Raw genomic sequence first — 13030 nt, forward strand, 5'->3', positions numbered from 1 at the left:
CTAGATGTAAGTCAAGATATGAAGCAGACTTAACTGTATATGTAGTATCTTTTATCTCTAGTTCGATGGGATAGATTCGTTCAACATAGTCACCAAATTTTGTATTATTTAGTGAGAGAACATCATCTATATAGCGGAACGTAAAGTTAAAGGATATTGCTAACTTCTTATCTTTCTTCCTAAGAAGTTCCTGTATGAAGTCAGCCTCAAAATAATAAAGAAACAAGTCGGCAAGAAGTTGGAAACAATTGGTTCCCATAGGAATTCCGACAGTCTGTTGAAAAACTCGTCCTCCAAACGTAACAAATATGTTGTCAATCAAGAAATCAAGCATCTTGATAATGTCAGTTTCAGAGAATTTTTTGTTTGAATCAGAGTGATTCTTTACAAAGAAGAATTTATCCCTCCCCAAGACAAGATAATTGTATCTACGTTTTCCATTCTTTTTAATGAAACAAAGTAATACCAACTCTTTCAATTTGTCTTTTAGTTTGGAATGGGGAATACTTGTGTAAAGTGTAGAAAAGTCAAATGTTTTAATACTATTGCAAGATGAGAGAGTCTTAGATTGTATGTACTCTAAAAGATCTTTGGAATTTTTTAGTATCCACATCTGATTCACGCCACCTCTAGAATAGGCAGTATCACAATAACTTTGGAGCCCGGCTTTGATTCCGATAAAAAAGATGTTAATAATTTAGAAAGAGGTTTCGTGGAGCACTTGTATAATCTATTAATATTTATAAACTGGTATTTATAAGATAAAATATTTGATTATTTTCTATACATGCTATATATAAGATAATTTATATATATAAGTTTATAAGATATCTCATATAATTTATAAGATATCTTATAAAGAAAATTATATGAAATATCTTATAAACTATATAAGATATCTTATATAATCTAGTATTTATAATTATATATAAAATATTTGATTATTTTATTTATAGTATTTTATATAGTTAATAAGATATCTCATTATGACATTTAGTTTATAAGATATCGCATAAAGTTTAAGATCTCATATAATTTATAAGATATCTTATAAAGAAAATTATATGAGATATCTTATAAACTTTATAAGATATCTTATACAATCTAGTATTTATATGATAAAATATTTGATTACTTTTTGTATATAAGATATTTTATATAGTTTATATGATATCTCATTTAGTTTGTAAGATATCTTATATAAAGAAAATTATATGAGATATCTTATAAACTTTATAAGATATCTTATATAATCTAGTATTTATATGATAAAATATTTGATTACTTTTTGTATATAAGATATTTTATATAGTTTATATGATATCTCATTTAGTTTGTAAGATATCTTATATAAAGAAAATTGTATGAGATATCTTATATAATTTAGTATTTATATGATAAAATATTTGATTACTTTTTGTATATAAAATATTTTATATAGTTTTTAAGATATTTCATCAATTCAGTGAATCGTTTTAATGTTTTTGGTAAACAAAAACATTCTTCCAATCATAAAATGTGTTGCATTCAAATATAAGTTATTTGCAACTGAATATACAGTCAAACATGTTTAAAGTGTGAAAACTATCCCATTTTGAAAATTTAACGAAATAAATAAAAACTTAACTATTTTGTGCACAAAAAACATCAGTAAATTGTCTGGTACCTTATATGCTAGCTAAATATTCCTTGTTTTGGGCTTATGAATTGATCAATTTTAGTATACAAATTATTTAAGAGTTTATATATGCATTAATATTAATTGTTCATAAGATATTTTGGAGTTGCCTTTTATTGGCACTGATTTGCACATAAATTGATAATGATATTTCAAAAGAATTTTTCATCTTACCTTTAAAGCTCTGTCAACCCAATATTCAGCAAATGGTAACGACAGATAGTCATGATCATTCTGGGCAGTCTGAAATACAAATATAAAACAATATTAAAGAAGCCATGTACATAAATCTAACTGCGATGTATAGTATATGAATTATTTTTTATAACTGGAGTTATCTTCCTTTGACTAGCAAAATTAATATAGATATACTACATTTTACAATGAATTTGGCAATATAATTAATAAAAACTCAAGGCTACTTGCTTTCTTTTGTAAATATATTATTTTTTAGATTGTATTATATAATCACCAGAACTTGACTTGACTATACAAGACAAATGGTATGTTTAACAATCGACAGCCAATGTAACTTTTCCAAAAATCAAGAACATGCAAACTTTTTGTCTTTATCATGAGGTTTATTACTAATGTATGACTGTATTTGTTAATGTTGTTTAAAGTTAATGTTATCCTTTGTATTACCGAAAAGTTGTTAATTTTATTTAAAATAAATATATTTTTTTCAAGTTTTTCTTATAAATCATCAACTTCCAATGTACCTGTAAATCAGCTGCAGGAAAACTATATCTCAGTGTAAGGACTTGAGATGATTGAGAGCAAAAATTAATCATGGTGGTTCTAACATGGTCTGTAAACCCTTCCATATGTCTGTACTTCTGTGGTGTTGGATCCTCTAATATTTCTGTTGGTTTCCTTTTAGCAAGTGTTTCCATTTTCACTGGAGCACCTAAAATATAAAATAAAGGAAAATGAAGAAAAATCAAACACAAAAACCCTAGTTAAAGGCCTGGTGGAGACATAGATTCTGAACTTTATTATATATTTGCATATATATGTAACCCCTTTTAATAATAAAGATGTATGGACTTACAACAGTAAAACTTAATACACTGTCTCTTTATGGTGGGGCATAAAAATATAAAGAAATACAACTGAAATGAATAGCTTTTACAGGTGGTTACCATTGTAATATGTCTTGAGTTGTTGGAAAGTCTGTAATCCTTCTGTACAAGATTTCTGTATTGTAATTTCTCCAGTATTAGAGAAAATATCAGCCATTAACAGCACTGCAGCAACATGCTTGCAGGTGTCATTGGGACCCTTTCCTGCTGGACATTCACACTTTGAATTAACTGGGCTGCCAGATTTGTCAAGTTTGATACGATAGTTGTAAGATACCTGCAAATAAAAAATTAAGTAAAGCATAATTTCATAAATAAATCAGATGGTTTTATTTGAAAAGGTCAACTACAGCATAAATTGTTTTGGCAGAGCATTCACCCAATGTAAGTATACTGAAAGAGATACAATAATGGTTCATAGAAAAAGTAACAGAGATTAATTAGAAAATATCAAGCAAAAATTATTAACACTTACACATGACTTATTTAATCTTTGAGAATGGAATTCTCTCAAATGGAATATTTCACATGTAACAATACAATACACATTATATAAATGTCATTATGATGAGAAAAAAAATGTTTATTGATGCAAACTTGTTTTTTCATGGCTGCGCCAACAATACCACTTAGAAAAATGCCATCAACAAGAATAAGCACAGAACAAGACAGTATTTTTTTCCCTTGCAGCAAATCTCTGCCTTTTTCCAATGCCCTAATGTCACCTTTCACCTGTTTATCGCCTGTAAAAATTACAACATACATAAATAATATAATAATAATGATTTTAGGGATTTTCAGGGGATATTTAAGTGACAATTACAGAATTTTTTTAATATGGGCGCCGCTACATTTTTTGGTTCTGTAAGCAGTTTTTTGAGGGTTGAGGCAGACCAATTGTTGCATTAAATCCCTGTATTTTTTTAAATTTCACAGATATGGACCCCCTCGCAATCTGCCCCTGTTTGATTCAGGCTAAGCCAAATCAATTATATTGTTTCAGATCTCATTATGTGAGAAATAATGAATGAGGGGGCCTTTGTTTTTGCTTTCTTATGGCCGCAAAATAACAAAGGACCTCAAGATTATTATCCAAATCTCAAACAGATATATTCATTAATTCTTCATGCAAAGCATTTAGCAATTACTGATTGATGACTAGTTGTTTGGCAACAATATGTGTTCACTTTAAAGTACTTCCCAACCTATAACATGGAGATACAATCCTGCTAATCTAAATAAAAAATAACCATCAATTTGCTCTCTAGTCACTTTGGAAAATACCAATCTATGATCTGCTATAAGCTGCTTAGATCCATGTTTTGGCCATTCTATATCTGTATCTTCTGGAATTTCTATGATGGGTGGTTTGAAATAATGATTTCTGTCATATGCAACCAGTCTATAAGCATAATTATTGTGTGTGAATTCAAACTTAAAACAATTTATTTCTTATGTAATAATTAGGACATTTAAAAGCATCTATTTATTTGGTTAAAATTTTGTTGTGAAGAGTTAATATTTTCTTATATTGATACAGTCCCGTACGAAATTATAAGGCGTATTACGCCCGGAAATCTGGCGTAAACCAGGAATCCAGGTCCGTTAGCTCCAAAAACACGTTCGCTCCCTTCACGATCGCCCCAATTCACGTTTGCACCCTACGTGTTCGCAACCCGGGTCCGTTCGCATCCTTTTTATTGGTTTTGTGCTAAACAATTTTTCAATCGTTTTTTGGTTGGTGAATGTAGCTATAAATATTTTTTTTGTTCATTGTTTTAAAATGAAGTGACTTTCTAAAAACGATTTTTGTGTTGAATAATTTTTTAATCGTGTTTTTGTTATTGCATTGATATAAATAAGTTTATTTTTTCATTGTTTCAAAATAAAGTGACGTTTATTGTGTGAAATATATTTTTAATCGTGTTTTGGTCAATCTCAATACCAACAACATTTTTGAATCTCCATTGTTTTTACTCATACCAAGCTAAATACATGCTAACTGCATGCAGAATTTACACCAAAGCTAGTTAAAACAACAATCACGATTTTCAAACACATAACAATAACACCAAGTTTAGCTGTGTAAAAACCATATAAACAGTAATCATACAAAATTAACATGTAATAATTAAACATCAAATCAATTTAAAACAATATTTCATTTTAAAATTCCCGAATTTTTATTCATGAAAATAAAAACATTTTGATATAAACATAAAAAAAACATCTAATAATTCATCAGGTTTTGAATGAAAAAAAGGGTGCGAACGTCTAGGGTGCGAACGGACCCAGGGGGCGAACGTGTGGGGTGAGAACGTGTAGGGTGCGAACTTGTATCGGGCGAGAACGGACCCGATACCGTAAAGAAGGCGTAAGTGGTAGTTATGTATCCAGATCCAGGCGTAAGGGAGTAGGAAACGTAAATTTCTAGCACTTACAGGCGTAGAAAAAAGTGGTAAACCTGGCGTAAATTGAATTAAGCAAGGCGTAAATTTTCCTACAGACGTAAAAGTGTTGGAAGGGCGTAAATCATAATACCCATAATGCTTTGTTTAAAGTATCATTGGAAATTTTTTCAACATTTGGCTCTCTGTTACTAGCTTGGAAGAGTTGGACATATGACAGCTTGATTCAGGGGAAATTAGCTTTTTTTGAGCTTTTTGGAAGAATTTGAAATTGGAATTATGGAATCAAATTGATGAATGAAAATTGTGAAATGAAAGGACAGTAGTACTAGTATACCATGTATACATGGTAAATAATTAGTATGAGTAACTAATACCCCGTTCACACTATGCATTTTTAAACCGGGTTCGACCCGAATTAATTAATCCGGATTAAATTCCAATAGTGTGAACATGTTAAACTGGGGCGAACCCGGATTAAAATTACCCCTCATCTGAGGTGGAGTAATTGTGGGGCGAACCCGGATTAGTTACCCCACATTCTAGTGTGAACGCAAAGTGGAGTTAATGTGGGGTTGATGCCATAGCTTTACGTGACGTTTCTGCCGTCTGTCATTGCCAATATCAGGATAGCCATGGATGCCGAACAAGATAATTCTTCAAAAAAGAGAGGTCTAACCTGGAGTGACCAGGAGACGAAGGCTTTACTTTCAACGTGGGGAGAAGGAAAAATTCAGTCAGAATTGGACAATTCAACAAGAAACACCCATGTATTTTCTTCAATTACAAGAACAATGGGTGGCTTGGGGTATCTTCGGACGGCACCGGAATGAAGACAGAGAATTAAAAAGAAACTACTTTAGTGCAAAGAACAGCAACAAATTGAGTGGAAATGGCAGAACAACTTGTAGATATTATGAAGAACTTGAGGACATTTTAGGACGGCGCCCGGCAGTAACTCCACCAAAAGTTAGAGACTCCTCTGAAAACCATAGCTCGAGAAAAAATTCTTCTGTTAAATGCAGTGAGCCGGAAGATGATGATGGTGATATGGACAGTATTTTTCAACAGCCATCCACTAGCAGTTCTTCTGCATGTTCTATGACCATGGTACCAGCAACCGTTAAACTGATTGCAGACGTATTAAAGTATAAAACAATACGGTTGTACATGTAGTATATTCCACTGATATTTTATTCCCATTAATCTGCATGTAACACATCGAAAATTCATTAAGGAAGCGTACAGTATTCGTGCGTTTGTTCAAAACAAATATAGCGAATAAATAAGTTTAGCTTAGTCACAAAATTGTTTATAAAAAATGCTCAGTATAATAGATAAGTATAATAGAATACACTATCCGCACCTAAGTCAAATTTGTTCCTTTCATCACCGATTTCATTCCTACTTTTACATGCTACATTTCCTCTACCATTTTCTACATCCGATTTTAGATTTTTAACATCTTTTAGTATTTAGTATTGTATAACCAAGTCAAACTTTAATACAGGATAAGTACACCAATCAAATATGTCCATAGACATCTTAATGTTTCATATAGACCAGAAACACGAATCAACACAGCACATTTTGACTATGATTTTTGCATTTTTCTTTACATTAATCTACATCATTACATGCATGTACATGCATGCTAGCTTAATTTTTAATGATTCAGCTGTATAGCTTTAAGGACATATCATCATGAACATAAAGGTTTAAGTCAAGAAATGTTCAGAGATATTTAAAACATTCAGTGTGGCTGATTTGAAATGTTTGACACTTTTTGTCTAAATGTCAGCCAAATTTGTCCAAAATGTCTGATACTTTCATAAAAATTTGTTAAAATTTACGCTTATAGAAGTGTGCTTTAACTGACCAGATTTGAGAATATAGTGGCAGTCTAAATGTCAAGTACAAAAAAAGTCTCTTCAAGAACTCTGAATTGTTTATGGCTGAACTGGTTTACAAAATAAAATGGGTTTCTCTAATCATTTAAATACACAGGCATATGAATATGGAATGACCATTGGACAGGTCAACACTAGCATAAAAAAGCTACAACATACATTTTTATGCTAATGTTGTCAATAAATGAAAATGAATAAAGGTTTGCATAAATTCACTCAATATTTATCAGTATAATATGTAAATCATATAAAAATTATGATTCTATAAACATGATAAAACTTTTCATGGTTAATGATAACATTTATTTATATTTTGTAGTCCCAGATTGAGAAAGACACATCTTTACCACAGATGACTCACATATCAAGAGCAGAAAGAAAGATATATTAATCATGTTAATTGATTTAGTAATACTTGATCTAAATTTCATGCTTAACAAGAACCCCCCCCCCCCCTCCCATTCCCTTCTAAAAAAATCTCCAAAACTAATGATTTGTTTAAAAAACCTATTCAATGAAAGTTTCACTTTTATTACATACATGTAATATACTTGAGCAATGGTGGAAAATTCTATAATCATATATTCATGCTTAACAAAGCAGTCTTCACGCTTAACCACAAGTCCTACGGCATTGGCTTGTTAAATTGCTTTCGGGCTTGTAAAATTCTTCTCTACAAACCAACAGAGTCCAACTAAAATTTAAAAAAAATGAGCTTCTGACTTGTGGACTCGAAAATTAAACGTGAAGGCTGACAAAGTGATCAAGGAGTAACTGTCCCCCAAGATTCCTTTCCCAATAATTTATGATATATGTATTTCTGTCTTTTTCAAGTGAACTGAATTGTATATGTATATAATAGATATCATATGCAAGTATGAAAATGTCAACATCACAAAAAAATAGTAAAATCATGAACAAATATTGAATATTTCAGATAACCAATAACTAATTTGTTCATGATTTTGCTATTTTTTGGTGGTGATGTACAATTTTACATGTTTTAATCCTGCATATTATATTTTGTATTGTACTGAATCCTAATTATATGATCCATCACCTTGTATGATCATTTAGCATTGACTATAATCATGATTTTTTTTATACATTGTACATAAATATACATGTATGTATTAAAAAAAAATGTGGTAAGATTGCCAGTTGGACCACTATCAATCCAAGACTAAATGTTGTTGATGATAGCAATTTTGGGTGATGGTACAGTAGTCAATGTAGAGCATAACTTCACACTGGATAATAAGCTTTAAAGGGTTATGAAATGACCATTGTACAGCAATTTAGACCAGAAAACAAATGACCATTTCTACAAACCAATTAATAAAAAAACTAATTTTAAATATATAGTAACAAGAGACATCCAATAAAAAAACAGTTGACCTACAAGTAGATTGAATGGTTACTTTTTATTTCAGAAAACAGATGAACGAAAGAGAAAAGACTAGAATGACCCTGAATGTAGAAAAAAACCGGGAAGTAAGTATTAAGCAAACAGGCCCTTTCTTATACTATTTCATACAATGTATGTATGCTTAGTCCATGTAGTTGTACCATTGATAGTACCATTAGTTGAAAACAAGAAATGAAAAGACTCATATTTAGACTCAGAAACAGGTTCCAGTACACAACAAATGTATTTTTTTTTAAGAAAATAAGAAAATGTGGTATGATTTATAACATAAACATAACCTCAGTGCTACTGGAGATGTGCAAATTATATCTCATCATTAATGCTTGAGACCAAATAATTTTAAAATCCAAAATCTGATACAAATGTTATTTGAAAAGCTGAATAAACACAACATAGCAAGCTAATGACCTTGACATCATTTTCATAGTTCATTGGCTTAATGTTATTCCTTGAATTTTATGTTGATTTTTTTATTAATTAAAGAATTATAAATACTGAAAAAATATTAAATTTGTGAAAGAAAAACACACATGTTAGCAATTGAATGTTGTTTTGGTCACATGAAGAAAATTTTCAATATGCTATTAAATTCATGGATTAGTTCTAAAAATATGAAATTTTCAATTTGGTTTTTAATAGTAACATTTATGATTTTATAGCCTCTGGGAAAATCAGAAAAAGTGATGAGACCCTTATGGCTATGTTAAAAGAACAGCAAAAAGAGTTTTTATCAAATGAATCAAAGAGATGGGAGGAAGAAAAGGCTCGAGAGGAGAAAATGAGAAAAGAGGACAAGGAACATGAGCTGAAACTATTTTCTACGTTTGCTTCAATTCTTAAAGGACAGCCATCATCCCAAATTACATCATGTCATGCATCATCAGTATCGTCATTCCCTTCTTCATCATTCTAGGATCCAACATTCCAGGCTTCACTATTACATTCTACATCAACATCATCAACATACCACAGACCAACCTCAGATGTTAATAATGCTTCTTTTCTTCCAGAAGCATCATGCAGTAATATGAGCTTCTTGAGGATGCTAAATAATGATGACTGTTTTTAGCTGTTAATTTTAATTTATACCAAGTTCATGTTTTTTTTTCAATCAATATATTTTAATTTTAACTTTAAGTTTTAAGATCTAGATGAAAGAACATTTATTAATGTTTGTGAAAAGAAATATTGTTCCTTTAAATTTCTTTGTAAAAATTGGAATAGAAGGATATGTCCTAATAAAAACTTATCGGTTTTTTCCTCTTTATTCACTACAAAAGTCTAAAAGTCTGAAAAGACCAGTTTTTGTCTTAATTTGCATGAACTTTTACTGGACATTCTCCAAAAGTATGACTTGTGTTTTAATTTTTCTTGACAAATTCTCATTTATATTAAATTTGTTTGAAATTTACTCGACATATTCTCGACATTCTGAATATGGTCTTTAAATTTCTTGACAAATTCTTGACATTTGAATACTGTCTTGAAATTTCTACATATTCTCGACACTCTTATTTTTTCTCAGTATGGCTTGACATATTCTGAACATTTTGAATCGTGTCTTAAATTTACTTGACAGTTCTGAGTTTTACAAATCATGACCAATATTCATGATATAACTTTAATCTTTATTTCTCTTTATATGATATACTGTTGTTTCAAGTTACACTTCTTTACAACAAAAATAAAAGTTGGGCATGTAAAATAATTGAAAATTTGGGTATATAAATATTTTTAAAAATGCAAATATGGCTATGAAATCTAAAGTATAAAATAATTCAAATGTGGGTGTGTTGATATAAAACAATTTCAATGTGGGTTTTTAAATAATTACAAATTTTGATTCCTAAATCTTATAAATTAAATGATTCAAACCAATCATACTGTAGACATATTTCATTCTACATTCATAATATTCAATGTTGATATGGTAAATAATTATTATACCAAAATGTGGTTTATATAAATAGCAAATTATGATGATATACAAATCATTCATTTAACAGAAGAAAAATTTGTGTAATGTCATCTGTTGGAATATATTAAGTATTACACATGGACAGGATGTTCCCCATAAAATTAAGGTATTCCACACCCCAGAGTACACGCAACTGTCAAATAGAAGTTATTGCTTTACCTGTAATCAGCCATACAACTTATCAGTTGACCAACCATGCCACTACAATTTAAAAAGTTTGTTGATAGATGAAAATGAAAATCATCATTTTGATGAAAAAAATTGAATTGAAATGGATTTTCTTCATCAAAATTATGAAGTTAATTATTTTAACATAAAAACAAATTGAATAATTCCCAAAGATAAAAAGAAAATTATTATCTACTCCAGGAATTATAAAACAAATGTATTTATAATGGGTCCCATCAATGATTTCTATAGAAATCATCGGTCTTATGAAATGGTTCTCAAACAGACATGCATAATATAGATCTAAACATTTTTTTCTTTTCAGGACGGAGTTATCACAAATATTTATTTTTGATAAAAAATTATAAAATTCAACACTCAAATTTGAATAAAAAATGTTTTTGGGTTGTTCTAAAAAATGAATAAGGTTTTTGAATCAAGATGGGAACAAATTCTTTGACCTAAACGAAAGCCCCCCCCCCCTCCTTTTTTAGCCACACAAACCCAACAGATGAATTGTGGGGTCCAAAAGAGATACAAGACATCTATTTTAGTAAAGCAAATTTGACTGGCAGTTTTGCGAACGGCAAAAATCTAAATGCTGTTTGTCAATACCTTCGACTTATATTCCAAGTGAAAACAATTACTTAAATGTTTAATAAAAATAAACCAAAATTAAACTACATGGGGGATTATTCAGGGTATTCCAACTTAGTTGCACCAAAAGGGTATCTTACTATACCAAATTAATCCTTGATTCTTCAAAGTTTAGTTTAGCCATAATAAAAAGGAGTATACAACAGCAATAGAATGTCATAAACAGTGCAGAATAAGTCTGTTCACATTTCAGGCGAAATTTATACTGTTGAGATAGTGTCAAGACATATTTAAGACTGTCAAGAATGTGTCGAGACATATTCAGACATATTATTTAGAATGTCAAGAATATGTCGAGACATATTCAGACATTATTAAGAATGTCAAGAATATGTCAAGACAGATCGAGACAAATTTAAGACAGTCAAGAATTGGTCGAGACTAATCCAGACTCTTATCAGATGATACAGGAAGTGTCGAGAAATTTTAAGACAATGTTCATACTGTCAAGACACTTGTCAAGAAAAATCAAGCACCTAATTAGACAAATTCATACTATGTCAAGAATTTTTAAAAATTATTCAGACAAATTAAGAATGTCGAGTACAAATTCATGCAAATTCAGACAAAAACTGGTCTATTCAGACTTTTTGACTTTTGTAGTGATTATTGCTGTCTCCCCTACAACCTCTGTTGCAGAAAGTGAGACTTAGATGACAGGGTTATTTGCCCTTGACCTTAAATCTTAATATTTCAAAAGGTAAAAGACCTTGATGCTTTATAATTTATATATAGATATCTTATGTTATGACTTTTCCGTTGGTCATATGACTATTGTCCTTGACCTAATTTTCATGGTTCAGCGATTTCTTTAAAAGAAAGTTAAGATTCTTTGTTATAATGTTAATTTCTCTTTTTCTTTAACAAATAGGATAATTATATTTGGTATCTGCAGTTTTATCTCAGATACAATAAGCAGCTGTCAATTATATTTGGTGTTTGGAAATACCAGGAATTGTTGTTCTAAGGTGTACATGAATCATCTGACCTTAACCTTATTTTCATCGTTCGTTTGTCAATGTTCAATTTTTCTTGTTCAGTCTCTTTTTTAGATACATTACTATAATGAATAGGTATTCTATATTTGGTCTATGAAATGATTGTAAGATGTACATGTCTATCTTGTGTCATCTTACCTTGAAATAATTTTTCTTTGTTCATTTGTAAAAGTTAAATTTTCAGTATGAGGTTTGCTTCATAAGTGTTAAATGTGAATACAGAAACAATGCCGTCATCTCTTTAGACTGAACAAAAAAAAAATCTGTCTTTCTCACTTCATTCACAGAATGCAGAAAAATAGGGATGTTTATCCTATAAATCTTAATATTTTAAAATTGATAACAATATTATCATATCTTGTATATGGATGAACTATTGTAGCTTAATTTGGAGCTTCAGTATAGCATATACTTTTTATTAGTCCCCTAACAAGGAAATTGAAGGAGACTTTAGGTTTGCACTCTGTCTGTTGGTCTGTCATATAAATCAGCTTCCCACAATTTTTTTTTGTCATGCTTCAAGATATTGGTTGGATATTTGGTATATATATAGTATAACCATGACAAGTTACAGATCAAGTTCTACTTTTGTTCCGGTCTGATGACTTTATGCAGAGTTATGGCCTTGGGATTTAAAAAAATCACATATAAAGTGATAAGTTTTTAGCACTTTGTTCGTCATGCTTGAAGGTAATGACTTCATATTTGGCATATAGTTT

This window comes from Mytilus californianus, unplaced genomic scaffold, assembly GCF_021869535.1.
Source record: "Mytilus californianus isolate M0D057914Y unplaced genomic scaffold, xbMytCali1.0.p SCAF_9, whole genome shotgun sequence".
Classification (NCBI taxonomy): Eukaryota; Metazoa; Mollusca; class Bivalvia; order Mytilida; family Mytilidae; genus Mytilus; species Mytilus californianus.